Raw genomic sequence first — 14,776 nt, forward strand, 5'->3', positions numbered from 1 at the left:
TTATTTTTATTTGTATGCATGTAAATGACCTACTTAAATAGTGAAAACAAAATCTACTCCCAGAAATAATCCCATTGTACTTGCATAAGATTCTACCAATTACAAAACTGTGAAAAAACCTCCCAAAAGAAACAAAGTCCAGGACAAGACAGCTTCACCAAACTTTCAAAGAAGAATTTAAATCAATCCTCCTCAAACTCTTCCAAAAAGTAGAAGAGAAAGGAACACTTCCAAAATCATTTTATAAGTCCAACATTACCCTGAAACCAAAACCAGAAAGGACACCACAGGAAAAGAAAACTACAAGCCAATATTCCTGATAAGCAAAGATGCAAAAATCCTCAATAAAATATCAGCAAACTAAATTCAACAATACATTAAAAGGATCATGCACCACAATTAAGTGAGATTTATTCCAAGGATGCAAAGATGGTTTAATTAAAAAATTAAGTTAAAAGTTAAAAAAAGTAATTATGCAAAACACCTTTTCTTCTTCCAAGGAAAGAGGTCTTTGTTATCATGATCATCTTTTACTCTTTTAACAGTATGTTCATCAGGTGGCATGCTAAAATATAACCCTATGAATACAGATTTCAGTATTATTTCAGTCAGGTACAAAGTATTGGGGGAGAGGACAATATTGAAACATAAATATAAATTTAAGAAGAAACCAAAGTAAATCAGGAATAATGTGAAATAAATAGATGATGAAAAACACTAGAAAATGCTAGAACAATTTCAATCATTTAGCAATACCTCATCAATTACAGACAGAAAGGGCTACCTATAGCAGAGCTGAATCAGGCATCAGGAAGAGGATTGAAACCATCAAGCCCATATTAAATAATGTGTGGTGGCAACCTCAGGGAGCTGGCATCTGGAGAAAGCCAGAATGAGTTTTTAAATCACTTTTATTGGAACTCCTCAGCTGCAGGTAATGGCTTAAGTGTTGCCGAATATGCAGATTTGAAGGGAATGCAACCTTACTATTTAGGTTTGTCTCCCTTGACTCCCTGGCAGAAATCCTTGAGAATGTTTCTGCCGCCTGCATGCCCAGCACATTTTCTTGCCTTTCACATATTTCCTCCTCTCCTTCCCAGTATCACTAGATCTTGGAAAGGTAAATCACTCCCACTTACGGTTTTCTTATATTACTCTTCTTCATTTTACACAAAATTTTGCAGTTATACAACATAGCACCTAGACAGCATAAAATCCATTGAATCTCTTGTTGAATTTACTTTGAACAAATCACATCTCCCTTAAATTTCTACCTACCAGTGATAATCAGTGCTGTCTGTGGTTATCAATCAACATAAACCTGGCTTCATAATTATTTTTGGTCTTAATAATCCAGCTTAGGTCCAGACTAGTACATAACATAACAGGTAAATGCATAGTATCTCTTAAACCCTTGAGAAGCTATCTTTTGTGGAAAATACCTTAGGTTCAATGTTTATATTTCCACCCTTAAAATAATAGTAAAACTAATTATGTACATTCAATTTAAAACCAGGGCTTCCCTGGTGGCACAGTGGTTGAGAGTCCGCCTGCCGATGCAGGGGACACGGGTTCGTGCCCCGGTCCGGGAAGATCCCACATGCCGCAGAGTGGCTAGGCCCATGAGCCATGGCCGCTGAGCCTGTGCATCTGGAGCCTGTGCTCTGCAACAGGCGAGGCCACAACAGTGAGAGACCCGTGTACCGCAAAAAAACAAACAAACAAACAAAAAAACAGCAAAATTAACAACAAAACTGTTAATTTACACCGAATAACAATCTATATTTGTCTTTATTATTTTAATGAAAACTAGCTGTGTTACATGTGCTGCTGCTTTAATCCTCAGATATTGTACATTTGTTGTCTTCTCAAAGAACTACTCAACCACGGGCCTGCTTCCACAGGCTTCTCTGAGGAGACTGAGGGCGTACTGAATAAAAGATAACAAAATAACAACAAGAAGAGAAGCCCTGCTACAGAAAGAGCTGGGTCATGCCAGTAACATTGGCCACCTCAAGGGTTAGGTCAACGTAAGGGAAAGGGACCTTTCACCATCTTTGCTATCCTGACATTAGAAGCGAACTTCCAGATGACCGCTTACTCAGATGTTTTTCTACAACCCGTGTCCCAATTCAAACTTTCATTCATTCATGTCTAGGGAAAGAGATTCTATCGAAATCTAGAGAAAAATGTCAAAATTGGGATTAAAAAAAAAAACACATTAACTTTCCAATAAGGACACCCAATAAGTAGGTCATCTCTCTTTGAATTAAGATACACAGTTATTTACCTCTCTTCCTAATTGGTCTACAACTAGTTTTATAATAATTTTGGTGTTGTAAATAGAATTGCACTCGATCAAGTGCTATTTTTCATTCAGTACAAAATACATGAAGTATTTAAAATGACAGCAGTGTATATAGCTTATTATTGCTGATTGTTATCTACCCACACAGAATTTAAAATCTAAAAGGGAAGCATAATGGAAAAGTTTATTTTAACACCATCAGTAACGACTGCAGCAGAAGCATTACAAACAAGCGTGTAGTACTATAGAGTTTATGTGGGACATTCATATCATGATATATATTGATATTAAGCATCAAACACCACATGAGTTAACATGGAAAGGACTACTCTTACCCATTTTTTACAGATGAGTCTCTGACAAACTTTATATGTAAAATTCAGCATACTTTTGCTGCCATGTTGTTTCCCATACACATGTGAAGAAGCATAAGTATTAGTGATAAAAGCACTTTGAAGAAAAAAGTTGAGTCAGGGCTTATGTCAGTGTGTAAGTGTGTAATATGTTAGACAGTCCATGACAGCCAAGGAGATTAGCCTCAGTTGCCTAGTCACAACATAGATGAATGATACAATTTTGATAAGGAAAGATTCTGATTTCCATGATAAATGTGGAAGACCAATCTTTCACTGAGACCTTCTGCTCACACTACCTCCAGATATGCAAAAGCTTCCTCCATTGTTCTGGAAGCTTACGGTCATTCCAGGGAACCAAAATGATACAGTGGGAAGAGAAGATGCTCCAGGTAATGTGATGGTTTGGGTCTTGAAAATTTACTTAGAGATACTATCAAGGAATATCTCTGTTATTGCTGTACCCTTAACCTAAAATCAGTTCAGGTTTCTCTGTGAAGATCAAGCGTTATAACCCACACACATTGTTTACAGAGTGATGTACATGTACACCAATCTGTGTCTGGGCATAAAATTAGTCAACTCATACAAACTGGATGATTTGAAGAGAATATGAAATAAGAAATACTTTCAAAGGTGTGGACAGTGTGTAGGAATACCACTGGAAATAATAAGGCAAACCCCTGAGGTTCAGTAAAGAATGAGGAGGGGTCTAAATGGGCCAGGGGAGGTGAATGATGGCAAAATCTTGAGATGGAGTGGCTGTGTAGCTTCTTTACAGATGCAGCTAATCCATGGTGACCTCAAAGGAAGGTGAGAAACTACTCCAATCTCAGTCTTCATCTGATTGATCTCATTATTCTGCCCTTTGTACTAACCCAAAATGAAGGCAGAAGACAAGGTGTCCTTTAAGGTGGACACTCAGGTTGCACTTTCAAGGTGGAAAGGATGGAATGGGGATTTGGAGAGACATTTACTGACTTTTAAATTGTTTTTAAATGTAGTTGAGAGATAAATTAATTAAAACTAAAACACTGTGTAAATCTTCCTGGGACATACCTTTACAATAGAAATAGTAACTACATAAATATAAGGTAAGCAATTTCTAGTTTTTTAATAATTTATGTTCCCAAAGTGTTAATAAAATTATGAAAAAAACAATGGTATAAATTGTTTTTATATTCCTTGTTCAACTTGCCAAATGTTATTTCATCCATAATGTGCCTAATATTGAAGCAATATTAGATTCTCATTAATTAAAAGTATGGGATTTGGAATCCAACAGACCTGGGTTTGAAATATTACACAGCTGCTAATTTATCATGTGATTTTCAGCAAGTTACCTAACTTCTGTAAGTTCCACTTCCACATCTATGAATTGGGGATAATAATATAAATTATTTCATAGAGTTATGATGAATAAATAAGTTAATTAAGATCAAATGTCTAACAGTTTTCAGTGCAAAAAATGTCCACAATCAAGATTAACTCCCAGTAATATTATTAACAGTAGCTCAACTATATCTAATCACTTTACAGATCTAAATGAGATGGCATCTCCCTAGGAAAATTCCTTCCCAAATATGGCTCTTACAATGACTGGCAGATACATATTGAGATTCTCTAACATATGACCACAGGTGTACTTATAGTTTATTTGTAAGTCAAGTCTCTATTACTCAAAGCCTGTCTACCCCTGCAATGAGAGCTAAGCAGCATACCTCCATAATGTGTCAGGGAAGCAAGACAATTGTATGAAATTTTTATGGTATGTAGGACGGGCTACCCAGGACACAATCACTTTGTCTCACTAAGCAGCTGTTCTGCATGCGGTATTTTTGATGTTTCCTGCTGTGATGATGAGTTTCATTTAACAGCAACAAAATATTGGGGAAAAATATTTGATTCTGTTGTTCTCCATCATTACCACCCAAAGTGAACTCGAGTTCATGATCTAAAAAGGCTATCTCCAATACTCAGTATTTTATAGATCTCGTATCAAATCCCTTTGCTGTAGTTTTAAAGTACAAATAAATTTCTTCCTACTATTTGCAACAGAGGATCAATTCTTATTTACCCAGAAGGACTGATTAATCTCATCTAATTCTCTGGTTTGTGGCTTATTAAGAATTGCAAATCCTTCTATTTCAATGTGTCCAGCCATTGCATTGCTCATTAGCAACCATGCCAAAGGGCATGAAAAGGAACAGAGTAAAATAAAATGCTAACAAATCGTGTGGACTATTATTTTTACTCTTGGTAAATATGATAGGTTAAGGGGTGGTAACCATTGATTAAAATTAAATTTGTAGAATTGCTACTGATTTGACACATCCATGTCATTCTGTCTCAGGAGTTTTAAACACCTGATCCAATTAACAAAAAGATCTAACAATAGTCATCTTCTTAGGGTCTTAAATTTTAATCAAATTTTGAGTCAAGATACACCCTGGAATGAATGAGTGAATGATTAAATGAATGAATGAAATTCAATAATCATGAAAAATATAAAAAGTAAGTTTCAGATCACCCTTAAATCACTTAAATATAATATATATGCTTATATGTATATATGTCTATATATCTATGCATACTTATTAAAAAACTGACCCTCACAGCTCAAACCGCACATTTCAGAGGAAAGCACTGTGAACATTTTGGTTTTTATACTTCTTATTTTTTCCCTATGGATTCATAAACATAAAATTATATTCATTTGGCATCAATATCTATATAGAGATGTTTAGCTATAGATATGCAAGAACATATGCTTTATTTAGAAAAATGAGTTCATATTATAATTTTCATTCTCATTAACAATACAATATGAACACCTTTCCAGTCTGACACATATGCTTTTATAATGAATACACCATTCTTTTATAATGAATACACCATTCATTTATAATGAATACATAATATTCCACTGAATAGCTATATCATCCCTTTTTAATGAACATTTAAATACTTCCCAGTTTTTGGCATGTTTTTGTTTAATTATCAAAAAATACTTTAATAGCTATCCTTGCACATAAATATTTTTACTTATCTACATTATTACTGCTTTTTCTTTTTTTAATTAGTTTCTGCTTTATAACAAAGTGAATCGGTTATACATATACATCTGTTCCCATATCCCTTCCCTCTTGCATCTCCCTCCCTCCCACACTCCCTATCCCACTCCTCCAGGCGGTCACAAAGCACCTAGCTGATTTCCCTGTGCTATGTGGCTGCCTCCCACTAGCTATGTACCTTAAGTTTGGTAGTGTATATATGTCCATGCCTCTCTTTCACTTTGTCACAGCATAACCTTCCCATTCCCCATATCCTCAAGTCCATTCTCAAGTAGGTCTGTGTCTTTATTCCTGTTATACCCCTAGGTTCTTCATGACATTTTCTTCTTAAATTCCATATATATGAGTTAGCATAAGTTATTTGTCTTTCTCTTTCTGACTTACTTCACTCTGTATGACAGACTCTAGGTCTATCCACCTCATTACAAATAGCTCAATTTCGTTTCTTTATATGGCTGAGTAATATTCCATTGTATATATGTGCCACATCTTCTTTATCCATTCATCCGATGATGGACACTTAGGTTGTTTCCATCTCCGGGCTATTGTGAATAGAGATGCGATGAACATTTTGGTACATGACTCTTTTTGAATTAGGGTTTTTTCAGGGTATATGCCTAGTAGTGGGATTGCTGGGTCATATGGTAGTTCTATTTGTAGTTTTTTAAGGAACTTCCACACTGTTCTCCATAGTGGCTGTACCAACTCACATTCCCACCAGCAGTGCAAGAGTGTTCCCTTTTCTCCACACCCTCTCCAGCATTTATTGTTTCTAGATTTTTTGATGAGGGCCATTCTGACTGGTGTGACATGATATCTTATTGTAGTTTTCATTTGCATTTCTCTAATGATTAATGATGTTGAGCATTCTTTCATGTGTTTGTTGGCAGTATGTATATCTTCTTTGGAGAAATGTCTATTTAGGTCTTCTGCCCATTTTTGGATTGGGTTGTTTGTTTTTTTCCTATTGAGCTGCATGAGTTGCTTATAAATTTTGGAGATTAATCCTTTGTCAGTTGCTTCATTTGCAAATATTTTCTCCCATTCTGAGGGTTGTCTTTTGGTCTTGTTTATGGTTTCCTTTGCTGTGCAAAAACTTTGAAATTTCATTAGGTCCCATTTGTTTATCTTTGTTTTTATTTCCATTTCTCTAGGACGTGGGTCAAAAAGGATCTTGCTGTGATTTATGTCATAGAGTGTTCTGCCTATGTTTTCCTCTAAGAGTTTGATATTGTCTGGCATTATATTTAGGTCTGTAATCCATTTTCAGTTTATTTTCATGTAGAGTGTTAGGAAGTGTTCTAATTTCATTTTTTTACATGTAGCTGTCCAGTTTTCCCAGCACCACTTATGGAAGAGGCTGTCCTTTCCCCACTGTACATTCCTGCCTCCATTATCAAAGATAAGTTGACCATATGTGCGTGGATTTATCTCTGGGCTTTCTATCCTGTTCCACTGATCTATATTTGTGTTTTTGTGCCAGTACCATACTGTCTTGATTACTGTAGCTTTGTAGTATAGTCTGAAGTCAGGGAGCCTGATTACCCCAGCTCCTTTTTTCGTTCTCAAGATTGCTTTGGCTATTCGGGGTCTTTTGTCTTTCCAAACATATTTTGAAATTTTTTGTTCTAGTTCTGTGAAAAATGCCAGTGGTAGTTTGATATGGATTGCTTTGAATCTGTAGATTGCTTTGGGTAGTAGAGTCATTTTCACCACATTGATTCCTACAATCCAGGAACATGGTATATCTCTCCATCTATTTGTATCATCCTTAATTTCTTTTATCAGTGTCTTATAATTTTCTGCATACAAGTCTTTTGTCTCCTTAGGTAGGTTTATTCCTACATATTTTATTCTTTTTGTTGCAATGGTAAATGGGAGTGTTTTCTTGATTTCACTTTCAGAATTTTCATCATTAGTGTATAGGAATGCCAGAGATTTCTGTGCATTAATTTTGTATCCTGATACTTTACCAAATTCATTGATTAGCTCTAGTAGTTTTCTGGTAGCATCTTTAGGATTCTCTATGTATAGTATCATGTCCTCTGCAAACAGTGACAGCTTTACTTCTTCTTTTTCGATTTGGATTCCTTTTATTTCCTTTTCTTCTCTGATTGCTGTGACTAAAACTTCCAAAACTATGTTGAATAAGAGTGGTGAGAGTGGGCAGCCTTGTCTTGTTCCTGATCTTAGTGGAAATGGTTTCAGTGTTTCACAATTAAGGACGATGTTGGCTGTGTGTTTGTAATATATGACCTTTTTTATGTTGAGGAAATTTCCTCTATGCCTACTTTCTGCAGGGTTTTTATCATAAATGGATGTTGAATTTTTTCAAAAGCTTTCTCTGCATCTATTGAGATGATCATATGGTTTTTCTCCTTCAGTTTTTTAATGTGGTGTATCACGTTAATTGATTTGCATATACTGAAGAATCCTTGCATTCCTGGAATAAACCACACTTGATCATGGTGTATGATCCTTTTAATGTGCTGTTGGATTCTGTTTGCTAGTATTTTGTTGAGGATTTTTGCATCTGTGTTCATCAGTGATATTAGCCTGCAGTTTTCTTTCTTAGTGACATCCTTGTCTGGTTTTGATGTCAAGGTGATGGTGGCCTCGTAGAATGAGTTTGGGAGTGTTCCTCAATCTGCTGTATTTTGGAAGAGTTTGAGAAGTATAGGTGTTAGCTCTTCTCTTAATGTTTGGTAGAATTCACCTGTGAAGCCATCTGGTCCTGGGCTTTTGTTTGTTGGAAAAGTTTTAATCACAGTTTCAATTTCAGTGTTTGTGATTGGTCTGTTCATATTTTCTATTTCTTCCTGATTCAGTTTGGCACATTGAGCGTATCTCAGAATTTGTCCATGTCTTCCAGGTTGTCCATTTTATTGGCATAGAGTTGCTTGTAGTAATCGATCATGATCTTTTGTAGTTCTGCAGTGTCAGTTGTTACTTCTCCTTTTTCATTTCTAATTCTATTGATTTGAGCCTTCTCCCTTTTTTTTCTCGATGACTCTGGCTAATGGTTTATCAAATTTTTTTATCTTCTCAAAGAACCAGCTTTTAATTTTATTAATGTTTGCTCTTGTTCTCTTTATTTCTTTTTCACTTATTTCTAATCTGATCTTTATGATTTATTTCCTTCTGCTAAATTTGGGGGGTTTTTTGTTCTTCTTTCTCTAAGTGCTTTAGGTGCAAGGTCAGGTTGTTTACTCGAGATGTTTCCTGTTTCTTAATGTGGGATTGTATTGCTATAATATTCCCTGTTAGAACTGATTTTGCTGAAGCCCATAGGTTTTGGGTCGTCTTGTCTCCATTGTCATTTGTTTATAGGTATTTTTAAATTTCCTCTTTGATTTCTTCAGTGATCACTTCGTTTTTAAGTTTTGTATTGTTTAGCCTCCTTGTGTTTGTATTTTTTACAGCTCTTTTCCTGTAATTGATATCTAGTCTCATAGCATTGTGGTCTGAAAAGATACTTGATACAATTTCAATTTTCTTAAATTTGCCAAGGCTTGATTTGTGACCCAAGATATGATCTGTCCTGGAGAATATTCCATGAGCACTTGAGAAAAATGTGTATTCTGTTGTTTTTGGATGGAATGTCCTATAAATATCAATTAAGTACATCTTGTTTAATGTGTCATTTAAAGCTTGTGTTTCCTTATTTATTTTCATTTTGGATGATCTGTCCATTGGTGAAAGTGGTGTGTTAAAGTCCCCTACTATGAGTGTGTTTTTGTCAATTTCCCCTTTTATGGCTGTTAGTATTTGCCTTATGTATTGAGGTGCTCCTATGTTGGGTGCATAAATATTTACAATTGTTATATCTTCTTGGATCGATCCCTTGATCATTATGTAGTGTCCTTCTTTGTCTCTTCTAATAGTCTTTATTTTAAAGTCTATTTTTTCTGATATGAGAATTGCTACTCCAGCTTTGTTTTGATTTCCATTTGCATGGAATATCATTTTCCATCCCCTCACTTTCAGTCTGTATGTGTCTCTAGGTCTGAAGTTGGTCTCCTGTAGACAGCATATATATGGGTCTTGTTTTTGTATCCATTCAGCCAATCTTTGTCTTTTGGTGGGAGCCTTTAGTCCATTTACATTTAAGGTAATTATCGATATGTATGTTCCTATTTCCATTTTCTTAATTGTTTTGGGTTCGTTATTGTAGGTGTTTTCCTTCTGTTGTGTTTCTTGCCTAGAGAAGTTCCTTTAGCATTTGTTGTAAAGCTGGTTTGGTGGTGCTGAACTCTCTCAGCTTTTGCTTGTCTGTAAACATTTTAATTTATCCATCAAATCTGAATGAGATGCTCGCTGTGTAGACTACTCTTGGTTGCAGATTTTTCTCCTTCATCACTTTAAATATGCCCTTCCTCTCCCTTCTGGCTTGTAGAGTTTCTGCTGAAAGATCAGCTGTTAACCTGAAGGAGATTCTCTTGTGTGTTATTTGTTGTTTTTCCCTTGCTGCTTTTAATATGTTTTCTTTGTGTTTAATTTTTGACAGTTTGATTAATATGTGTCTTGGCCTATTTTTCTTTGGATTTATTCTTTATGGGACTTTCTGTTCCTCCTGGACTTGATTATCTATTTCCTTTCCCATATTAGGGAAGTTTTCAACTATAATCTCTTCAAATATTTTCTCAGTCCCTTCCTTTTTTTCTTCTTCGTTTGGAACTCCTATAATTCGAAATTTGGTGCATTTAATATTGTCCCAGAGGCCTCTGAGACTGTCCTCAGTTCTTTTCATTCTTTCTTCTTTATTCTGCTCTGCAGCAGTTATTTCCACTATTTTATCTTCCACGTCACTTATCCATTCTTCTGCCTCAGTTATTCTGCTATTGATCCCATCTAGAGTATTTTTAATTTCATTTATTGTGTTCTTCATCATTGCTTGATTCTTCTTTAGTTCTTCTAGTTCCTTATTACCTCTTTCTTGCATTTTGTCTATTCTATTTCCAAGATTTTGGATCATCTTTACTATCCTTATTCTGAATTCTTTTCCAGGTAGACTGCCTATTTCCTCTTCATTTGTTAGGTCTGGTGGGTTTTATCTTGCTCCTTCACCTGCTGTGTGTTTTTCTGTCTTCTCATTTTGCTTATCTTACTGTGTTTGTGGTCTCCTTTTTGCAGTCTGCAGGTTTGTAGTTCCCATTGTTTTTGGTGTCTGTCTCCAGTGGCTAATGTTGTTTCAGTGGGTTGTGTAGGCTTCCTGTTGGAGGGGATTTGTGCCTGTGTTCTGGTGGATGAGGCTCGATCTTGTCTTTCTGGTTGAGAGGTCCATGTCTGGTTGTGTGTTTTGCTGTGTCTGTGGCCTTATTATGAATTTAGGCAGCCTCCCTGCTAATTGGTGGGGTTGTGTTCCTGTCTTGCTAGTTGTTTGGCATTGGGTGTCCAGCACTGTAGCTAGCTGGTCGTTGAGTGAAGTTGGGTGCTGGTGTTGAGATGGAGATATCTGTGGGATTTTCGCCATTTGATATTATGTGGAGCTGGGAGGTCTCTTGAGGACCAGTGTCCTGAAGTTGGCTCTCCCACCTCAGAGGCACAGCACTGATTCCTGGCTGTAGCACCAAGAGACTTTCATCCACCCGGCTCAGAATAAAAGGGAGAAAAAGTAGAAAGAAAGAATTAGTAGAAGTAGAAAGAAAGAAAGAAAGAAAGAACGAAAGAAAGGCGGGAGAGAGGGAGGGAGGGAAGGAGGGAGGAAGGAGGGAAGGTAGGGAAAAAAGAGAGAAGATACAGTAAAATAGAATAAAGTATGATAAAATATAATAGAGTTATTAAAATAAAAAATATTTATTAAAAATTAAGAAAACAAACAAACAAAAATGGACGGATAGAACCCTGGGAGAAAGGTTGGATGCAAATCTATATAGACAAAATCTCACACAGAAGCATACACATACACATTCACGAAAAGAGGAAAAGGGGAAAAAATCATAAATCTTGTTCTCAAAGTCCACCTCCTCAATTTGGGATGATTCGTTGTAAAAAGAGGAAAAGGGGAAAAAATCATAAATCTTATTCTCAAAGTCCACCTGCTCAATTTGGGATGATTCATTGTCTATTCATATATTCCACAGATGCAGGGTACATCAAGTTGATTTTGGAGCTTTAATCCACTGCTTCTGAGGCTGCTGGGAGAGATTTCCCTTTCTCTTCTTTATTTTCACAGCTTGTGGGTCTCAGCTTTGGATTTGGCCCCGCCTCTGCGTGTAGGTTGCCGGAGGGTGTCTGTTCTTTCCTCAGACAGGACGGGATTAAAGAGCAGCTGCTTCGGGGACTCTGGTTCACTCAGGCCAGGGGGAGGGAGGGGTTCGGAGTGTGGGGCGAGCCTTCGGCCGCAGAGCCCGGCGTGAAATTGCACCAGCCTGAGGCACGCCATGCGCTCTCCCAGGGAATCCGTCCCTGGATCCAGGGACCCCAGCAGTGGCGGGCTGCACAGGCTCCCCGTAAACAGGGCATGGACAGTGACCTGCACTGGCACACAGGCCTCTTGGCGGTGGCAGCAGCAGCCCCAGCGTCCTACGCCCGTCTCTGGGTTCCACGCTTTTAGCCGTGGCTCTCGCTCATCTCAGGAGCTCCTTTAAGCAGCACTCTTTATCCCCTCTCCTTGTGCACCAGGAAACAAAGAGGGAAGAAAATGTCTCTTGCCTCTTCGGCATGTCCAGACGTTTTCCCGGACTCCCTACCGGTCAGCCGTGGTGCACTAAACCCTTCAGGCTGTGTTCACGCCTCCAACCCCAGTCCTCTCCCTGTGCTCCGACCAAAACCCGAAATCCGAGCCTCAGCTCCCAGCCCCGCCCACCCCGGTGGCCGAGCAGACAAACCTCTGGGTCTGGTGAGTGCAGGCCAGCACCGATCCTCTGTGCGGGAATCTCTCCACTTTGCCCTCCGCTACCCTGTTGCTGTGCTCTCCTCTGCAGCTCCGAAGCTTTCCTCCTCTGCCACCCGCAGTCTCCACCCGTGAAGGGGCTTCCTAGTGTGTGGAAACCTTTCCTCCTTCACAGCTCACTCCCACTGGTGCAGGTCCTGTCCCTATCCTTTTGTCTCTGTTTATTCTTTTTTTCTTTTGCCTTATCAGGTACGTGGGGTTTTTATTGCCTTTTGCAGGGCCTGAGGTCTTCTGCTAGCATTCAGTAGTTGTTCTGTAGGAGTTGTCCCACGTGTAGATGAATTTCTGATGTACCTGTGGGGAGGAAGGTGATCTCCGCGTCTTACTCTTCCACCATCTTCCCCGGGGACCTCTACTGCTTTTTCTATGAATGTAATCTTATAGGTGAGACTGCTTCTTGATTGCATAGTATATTTTGAATTTTAATAAATACTTCCCATTTGCCTTTCAAAGAATTTTTATCAGTTGAAACTCACTCCCTGCCAAGAGTGTATGAAAGAACCATGGCACTTGTGCTTTGCTGAATTAGAAAACATTCCCTTTCTATCTCAGAGATTACACTGGTACAGATGTTATCTCTGTATGTGGAGTAATCAGTATAGTTATGTGTGTTTGTTCTATTGCATCCTCATGTTTATATACTATACATGTTTGGTAATATTTTAAATGTGTTGGGAGTATGGACTATGTCTAACACTAATGGTGTAAACCCCATGGTGTCAAGCATTCTGTACGGTCATGCATTCTGTGGACAGCTCTGCAACTGTTTGCTTTGATGTTGAGAACAACGTTCTGCCAGAGTCTGTGCCAACAGACAAGATTTGTCATCCAGTCTGTTCCACAGGACTGAATCTTTTTGTTGAAATAAGTCATTAAGAGTAATAAAGCAATGTGAAACTAAGATAATTTTTGTTGAATTTGCTAATGCTAAATAAACACATACTCTGTCAAGACAACCAGTAAGCAGTATGAGACCTGCTGCTTATTTGCGTTCACAGGTGGCAGCAAAATCAATTAGCCTCTTCTACCCATGACAAGTTACTGATATTGACACACTTTATAAAGCTACATGACATTAAATTGGTTTAAAAAATCTTTCATTCTGTATTTTATGTAGAAATTATCACAACTAATCCAGCTTTCTGTGCCTCATTGTAATAAAAACAACTCGATTTAATAGCTTAACTTTCTCTGAGGTACCCAGAAGTCTTTTATCAATACTATCTCAGGTCTCACCATAACCTTGATCAATACACAATATGTGCTGATCTTGGAGAACTAATAAAGACTAAAAATGGACTTGATGTTATACTCATCTTCAAAATAAAGGCAAAATACTTATGGAGTTATTTATTATCTTTGTAGCAGCATCATTTAAAAATTTCATAATGTTAGACACAACTTTAATATCCAGAGGTTATTTATTGATTAAATAATGGCACAGGCTATGAAAGAAATATTTTTCAGTTATTATTAGTAAAAAGTGATACTTTGAAAGAGTGTCTTATGAAATGGAGACATTTTAGTTTACAAAAGGAGTATGTTGAAATAAAATATGTATAGTAGGATTTAGTTCTGTAGAACAAAATGTACTTAAATACCCATAAATACAACTATAGGTTAACAGTAGTTATTGTTGGGTTGTAAAGTTGTGAAATATTTATATTTTCTTCTTTTAGTTTTTTCAAACATTCTAAAGTAAGTAATTCCAAATGTGTTTCTATAAGACATAAGGTGGAACATTTTAATCTTCAAATGAAAAGACCCTGGAATGGACTATCAAAGAAAGTTATAAAGTTTCCATCCTGGGGATTTTTGAAGATGATAATAGGCTTAGACCTATTTTTTATCTGAGTGTGGGTAACTTGGACTTGGTGTTTTACATGGGCTTTGGCACCAGACCTGGGTACAAATCCCAGCTCTGACATTTACAGCCTAAATTACTTTGGGCCAAATTTATCCCCAGTTTGAGCTACGCTTTTCTCATCTACTAAATAGGTTTAATAAAACCAGTCTTGCACAGTTTCTGTGGGAATTAAACAATAAAATCTAAGAAAAATCACTACTTAGCACATGTCTGGCACATATTAGGTATGGCGGAGATGGGATATCTATCCACTAAGCCTGTTTCCCTATCCTTAGGTAC

Source organism: Hyperoodon ampullatus (assembly GCF_949752795.1).
Source record: "Hyperoodon ampullatus genome assembly, chromosome: X".
In the NCBI taxonomy this organism is placed as follows: domain Eukaryota; kingdom Metazoa; phylum Chordata; class Mammalia; order Artiodactyla; family Ziphiidae; genus Hyperoodon; species Hyperoodon ampullatus.